Raw genomic sequence first — 7,311 nt, 5'->3', positions numbered from 1 at the left:
GATGGAGGCTAAGGAGATAGAGGCTAGGCAAGTAGAGACTGAGAGAGAGGCCACACACAAAAGAGAGAGGCATGCCAGCATGCATGAGGAAAATCGTGAGGCGCTTGAGATGCTAGGTCCATTTTTTAATGTTGTGCTGCCTATAAGAAGGCGCCACACCAGCAAGCAGCTCAGTGCCATCCACTTTAGCAAGGAGGATATTCAAGTTCTCTCAAACCTTCAAAAGGAGGTCAACAATCATGTAATGATTGTAATCTTAAGGTATTGTGAAACTCTAAAAATTTTGCATATTTTCCTCGCATGCATATGGCCTAAATCTTACTATTTATTTTATTTTGCAGCTTAATTCTTGTAAACCTTCCCTCTAGTGTTCAAGAGAAGGTTTTCATCATAGATTCTCTCCTATCAATAGTTTTGACCCAAAAGAGAACATCGTATCTAGACGTGTGCCCATGGTACCAAGATTGCAATTTGGGTCTCGTACAATATCTAGTTATGGCATATCATGAAAGGTAAGACCTTTTTGGTATGTTGCTCTTAAGTTATCTCAAATATTTTTTTATTGACAAACTTCATTGTCCTCCTTGCCTTGTAGATCTCATTGGAGCTTGATTATTTATGATATTCCCATACGGAGATGCTTTCTAGCCAACTCAACTGAAGGACACCATGACAATGTGAAGTAGTAAGGGAGAGGGAGAGGGGGAGAAAGAAAAGAAAAGCACTAACTGTGTTTTCCTTTCCCAAAATAGTTCTTTAGAAAATCTTGTAAAGGGCTTTGAGGTAGTGGTTCAAGACCACGAAATGTTGGGCAACATAAGAAATATTCTTTGCAAAGTGCTGGAGTAGGGTGATGACCATAGCTACAGATGAAAATTTTGATACAATGCAAAATTGCTTTTGGAACATCTACTTGGGCAACATACAGGCAATGTAAGTTTACTTTTCATTAATTTAACCCCACATAGCCTTAATAATTTTATACATAGTCTCATTTCTACGATTTTATGCAGGGTGAGCACTTAGCAACTTATATAGATTATGAACATCTTCTATTTAGAGCAAAGTTTATTCAAAATATAATCAATTATGCTTCTCATCAAAATCTCTCAATACCACTTGCGTATGACCCTCCAACTCCATGCCCAAAACCCCGAGTCAAAATGTCATATCCCCATCCCAATGCCATTGACTTAGATGATCTGCACTCGATTGACAACACTAACTATTTGGACACTTTAGATATCAAGAGGATGCAAATATTATAAATATGCCAAAATGATAGTATTCAAATTAGCAATTGCCCTCTTGTACATAATCTAGAGCTTTTGTAATCAAATTGCCATCATTGGAAATAGAATTCAAATAGTTTTTGTATTACTTTTAGTCCTTCTTACAATTTTGTATCTGTATTTCCATTTGTACCATTGGATAGGTTGAGGAAAGAGGAAAACATGTATACTATGAATGTCCTTACATAAAGTATTTCTCTCTTTTCTCTGGGGCACTTGCACATAAGGTTCACCATGATTCACGTTATTTGCAAATAGAAAAAATGTATCTTAAACAATGTACCACGCCTTTGAATTACATATTCTATTTTCCTTGTAACCATTGCACTTGAACAAATAAGTAGCATAGGTATTTAGATCCTCATTCATTAGGTCCATTCGTACTTGATGTAAAGAGACATTTTCCCTTATGCTGAGCATCGTTAAGAGCCCATCCTCCAACCAAACCTCTAACATCATCATAGGATTATCAGCATCATCTTGTAAGTCTTAATTAATTGCCATGATCTTTCAATTCACATAATGCTATCTCATGTAATATAAAATCAAAATAATTAATGCAATCATATATTTGCAAATAATAGATTTCCATTCCACTTTGGACATAATCCCACATTCTTTTAAAGAAGTCCACACATTTCTTCAATTTGCATATGAACTTTGATATTGTTTTTCGAGCTTTCTCATCATTAAAAAACTCCAAAAAAACATGTAATGGTATGAAGATTGTGATCTTCACCTATCTGCTAGCTATATTAGACCGTAGATATCTTTGAATATCTGCATAAATCTTTGATCTATAAGATTCACATATTTTCACTTGTGGGATTGGCCATTCTCTACACTATCCAAAGCTGGGAGTGGAAGAGGGCTGAGAGATCCAAATCATGTTATGCATGATTATATATTGTAAAATTTGTCATTTTAAAAAAACCCATCCTTGGCTAATGACCTATTAGAGATCGCTCTATACACAACTCCCTGCCATTAGAGCCGTGAATGGCATCAAAGATTCCAAGTATGCTTTTGATATGTTGCCAGTCTTCAAGGTTTGATGGATATATATCTATAACCCTAAAAAAACTTCACTAAATTTCTAAAACATTAAAACTCAATTTCAAGCCTATTGAAATTTTTTGAACTTACTATTTGTTCTATGGTGTGACACATCAATAGGCTAGTTCTGCAAACATGATTCTGAGTGCATATATGCATGTCATATAAGCACCTCCTTGATTTTGTTCCTTGATTTTTCGAACTTGAAATCCTTGACTCACCCCTTATTGGTGTCAATGAATTCATTTCCACATCATCTTCTCTTCCTTGTCTACTGCAACATAATCCAAATACCAATATGGTAGTAGGAATCCACGTATTATTGTCAAGATCAAAATTGTTATAGATTGTGATTGCTCTAATAGAAGAGGAGGGACATCGAGGATGTGAGGCTTCCATAAACATAGAAAATGAAGCAAAAGAAGACATTGAGTGAAAATAGAGAATAGAATAGAAAATCTTGTGCAAAAATGAAAGGATAAAACACGCACTTTGCTGAACTATTTGAGTTTTTTGAAAAAAAGAGAGGAATACTACACTGGAGGGAAAAATTTTGGGTGTATTATTCGAGAATTTCAAGAAAATGACTGGGATACTGCAAGGTTATGTGGGACTACAAGAAATATCTCCATCTACTCTCTTTGATTGGGCCAATACCTCTTGTTTCTTGTGCCTCCACGAATTTATGCTCCAAAAATACATAAAAATTTATATTTTCAAACATCTATAAAAATGAGATAAAAGACTTCAAAATTGGAAAAATCCTATTTTACCGTAACGGTAGCTCTTTTCCTATTGGTTGAGAGGCTTTCTCTCTATAAAACTGAAAGGCCCAAACTTGAGTCCAATGCCAATGACAAATGCATTAAGCCGGATCCTTAATCAATGAAATGCATCTTTCTCAGTCATGGAGATGAAGGTGAGATATGCTATTACCTATGGAATCGATAGGCTTAGAAGGTCATCCGCAACCCCATGATGTTGTTTTCCATAAGGAGAAGATGCATAAGCAGCTTGACCGTGTAGTTGAGGTACACATGGTGATCTTTTAAGGAGCCTCCTATTACTGGATTACCAACTAGAAAACAATTGATGTTCCACTAGCTCATCATCATGATGTTAGATAGGGTGTACAAGCCCCACAACTTGTTTTGAGATAGTCTACTAGAGATAGATGTCAGCTTGATCAATTTGTGCCCTTCATAGACTATGTTATGGTGACAGACTCTAGTGAGCCCCTTACTTATGAGGAGACTGTGTGTAGAGGTGATAGTTACTCGTGGGAGAGGGCCATGCAATATGAATTTGATTCACTGTAGAAAAACCATACATGGGATTTAGTTTCATTTCCCAATGGGAAATATGCATTTCCATATAAGTGGGTATACAAGTTGAAGAGTACCCATGGATGCCCCAAGCCAGCATATAAGGCTAGATTGATTGCTAAGGATTTTAAGTAGGAGCATGGTGTCGACTTTGACGAAATATTTTCTCCTATAATCAAGTTGACTACTCTACAATTGGCTTGGGTATTGGTTGTACAGTTAGATCTTGACCTTTATCAAATGGATGTGAAAATACCTTTTCTGCATGAGGACTTACATGAGAATATATATATGCAACAATCAAAGGGCTTTATGGGAAAGGGTAGGGAACACCTAGTGTGCAAGTTGAGAAAGAGCCTTTATGGCCTTAAGAAGGTACTTAGGGAATGGTACCATAATTTTGATGTTTTCATGCATACACAACGATATACTCGCAATGATATGGATCCATGCTTATACATGAAGAATGCTTGTGATGGTAGCCTTATTATATTGGTACTTTAAGTCAATGATATGTTGATTGCTAGGAAAGCTCATGATGAGCTGGATATTTTGAAGACTCGACTCAAGAAGATCTTTGAGATGAAGAACATAGGTCATGCCGCATATATTATTGGTATACATATCATGGGCAATCACTCCAAGGGGCTCCTTTACCTATCACAGTAGGTATACATACAGAAGGTGCTTGAACTATTCCATATGTAGTATGTTAAGTCTATTAGTTGTCCTTTACCTTCCCATGTGAAGGTCAATCAATCTGATTATCCCCAGTCAGATGAGCAAAAGATTGAAATGGCCAAGATCCCTTATGCATCCATAGTGGATAGTTTGATATATGGCATGATAGCCACTCACCTTGACATAGCATTTGTTATGGGAGTTATGGCATGCTATATGGCTATACATAGTTGGCGACATTAGGATATCGTGAAGGGTATCATGAGGTACCTGAAAGAAGGCACTGCAAATATGTGCATTTGGTATGGTAGCCAAGATACTACAATCGTGGGTTACACTGACTCCAATGACTATGCAAGACATGCCAATAGTAGGTAATCCACCTTTAGGTATTTCTTCACTTTTGCTAGAGGTGTTGTTTCTTGGATGTCCACCAAGTGCAAAAATATACAACCTTGCCTACTACTAATACAAAGGATATCACAACCATTGAGGCTTGCGACAAGGAGGCCCTATGGTTATGCCAAACCTTGGTAATATTGTTACTCCTACACTACATTCGTATTCAATGAGTGCTATTTAGTTTGGCCAAGAATCTGGTCTTCCATGCGAAGACAAAGCATAGTGAGGTGTGCTATCATTTTATCAAGGAGGTGGTAGAGATCAAGTCTGTTGAGCTTGTCAAGTGACTACTAGCAAGAATGTTGCATATCTACTCATTAAAAGTCCCTTAGTGGAAATTTTTGCCTTTCTTAGGAAGATTATGGACACAGAATGAGATGACATCGATTCCTCATCTTGTTGTACTTTATGTACATTTGTACTTTGTTACTTTTTTCTTTTTCTCTCCTCGCTCGAGGCACATTTGGTTTTAAGTGGAAGGTTGTGGGGGGTAAAGGCACATATGCCTATGTTGCTGTATTTAGTATATACATTGTGACCGCATACATGTACACTACAAGTGGGTGGGCACCTATCACTATCACTTTATCATTTATTCTTTTAATGACTATTGAATAAGAGAAGGCCAATCAAACATTGTGACTAATGGAGTTGACACATCTTGTATATCTCTCTTTTGCTTTCTTTCTTGATCTGCCATAGGTCGCATCTCTCTTGCTTCTGCTTGCTCATGCTTCCACTCAAGCTTCACCTTTCACAATATGCTTGTAATTTCTTTGTTTCTTATTTGTGCAAAATTTAAGACTCAAAAAAACTTACTTCCTCCACTTTGTCGTTCAAGCATTATGAAAATCAATGCAAGAAAAAGATTCAAATCCTAGCTTATTAGGAACTCAAGTTGTAGTGAACTAATAAAAATCCAAAACCCCAACTATACATACAAGCAAAATCGTAAAACCTAGCTACTGTATACATAATTAGAGGTTTTCTAGTTTCACAAAAATGTGTGACACATTTAGCCCACCCCCTAGTTTACAAGGATTCATGGACAATGGTAATCATAAAATTGTGCAATATATATCAACCATTTCTCTATTGGGTCTAAAGGTATTTCCTCGTGTTTCTCAAATAAATCCATGTTGTAGAGGGAGCTCACGCTCAACCGCCAAGACCCACGGATCGCTTATTGTTTCAAGCAAGCTCTAATGGCTATCTCTCACCTAGCTGATACGTCGTCGATCCTACGAGTGTAGTGAGCTTACCTTGATGCCTAAATGAGTTGCCTCCTTTCTCGCACATGCCAGTAGCTCCACGATCCTAGATGCTAGCTCAAGCATCCTCAAGCCTCCTCCATCTCCAAGCTCCATCCACCATAGCCACGCGTGTGAGAAAAGAGAAGAGAAGAAGAGAAGAGGAGATGGTGAAGAGTTTCACCCTCTTGATCCCTCACTCCCACACACTCACTCCCTCACACTCTCACACTCCCTCTCTCAAGAGCATGTACAAGCAAGGAGAAAGAAGAATAGAAGACGAAGAGAACTCTTTGTTAAGACTGAGTTGACATCACACCTTAGAGTTATGTATTAGGAGTTTAGAAGTCAAGTTAAGCCTTAGGGTAAGTCAGATATGAAGGGGTGTAAGTTTTTGGAATGAATAGTCATAAGTAAGGGATGTGAGGAGTTATCAATCCCCGAATGTAACTATTCAAGTCAGAGCGCATATGCGGGTGTAGATCATGTATGCGTGTCTGTTTGTAAGCAGAAACTGAAGTTATGAAGAACAGTTCAGAGTCAGATATTGTTTCCCTGTCTTGAAGTGGTAAATTGTTTTCAGTATTCATGTTATTTATTGCTGAAATGAAGTCGGATGGTTCTGTAAAGGTGTACTGTAATGATGGAATGTGTGTATGAAAGTTATATGAAGTCAGTGCAGTCAGAAAGTAAGTCAGTTGGATTCAGAAATGTCAGGTAGAGTAGTTTTTCAGGGAGTAAATTGCAGGTAGTAAATCAGCCTGTAACACTTGGCGATCCTGCGAATTGTTCAGACGGCACAGCTCTTATGCATGCGAATGGCAGAATTGTCTAATTCTCGCTTTCAGAATGGAAGAGGTCCTACTGTCTTGGTTGGAGGATTTTAAACATTGGACAACAGAAGCAGAGGAGCAAGAAGCCTTCGCGCAATCTCTTTGCAGGGAATTTTACAATTGGACTACACCAGAAGAGGAATTTGAGGTGTATGGCCAAAATTTCCTGACTGATTATTTTCCTGACTTACCTGTGGACGTGGTCAAATTAGTCAGGGATAGGGTCTGGAAATTTCAGTTGAGCAAGGTTTGCCCAATAGCCAGAAGTCGGACAACTGCAGAGATCAGGAGGATATGGGTTAATCATGAGAAATGGCAGTTCCACCATTCATATGGCTTTAATTCCATATCATCCAGATACAGACGGGGGAGAACTTCTAACTTGTGTTTGACTTGTCATCATTGTCACTGCTGCATTACAGGAGAACAGCACTAAGACAGGCTAATGACAGAGAAATCCCTGTTTTATGTC

The sequence above is a fragment of the Lygodium microphyllum genome, chromosome 7 (genome assembly GCF_053477565.2).
Source record: "Lygodium microphyllum isolate KBCC chromosome 7, Lygodium_microphyllum_v1.1.10, whole genome shotgun sequence".
In the NCBI taxonomy this organism is placed as follows: domain Eukaryota; kingdom Viridiplantae; phylum Streptophyta; class Polypodiopsida; order Schizaeales; family Lygodiaceae; genus Lygodium; species Lygodium microphyllum.
The sequence above is the reverse complement of the archived record's forward strand: the minus strand, read 5'-3'. Positions refer to the sequence as shown.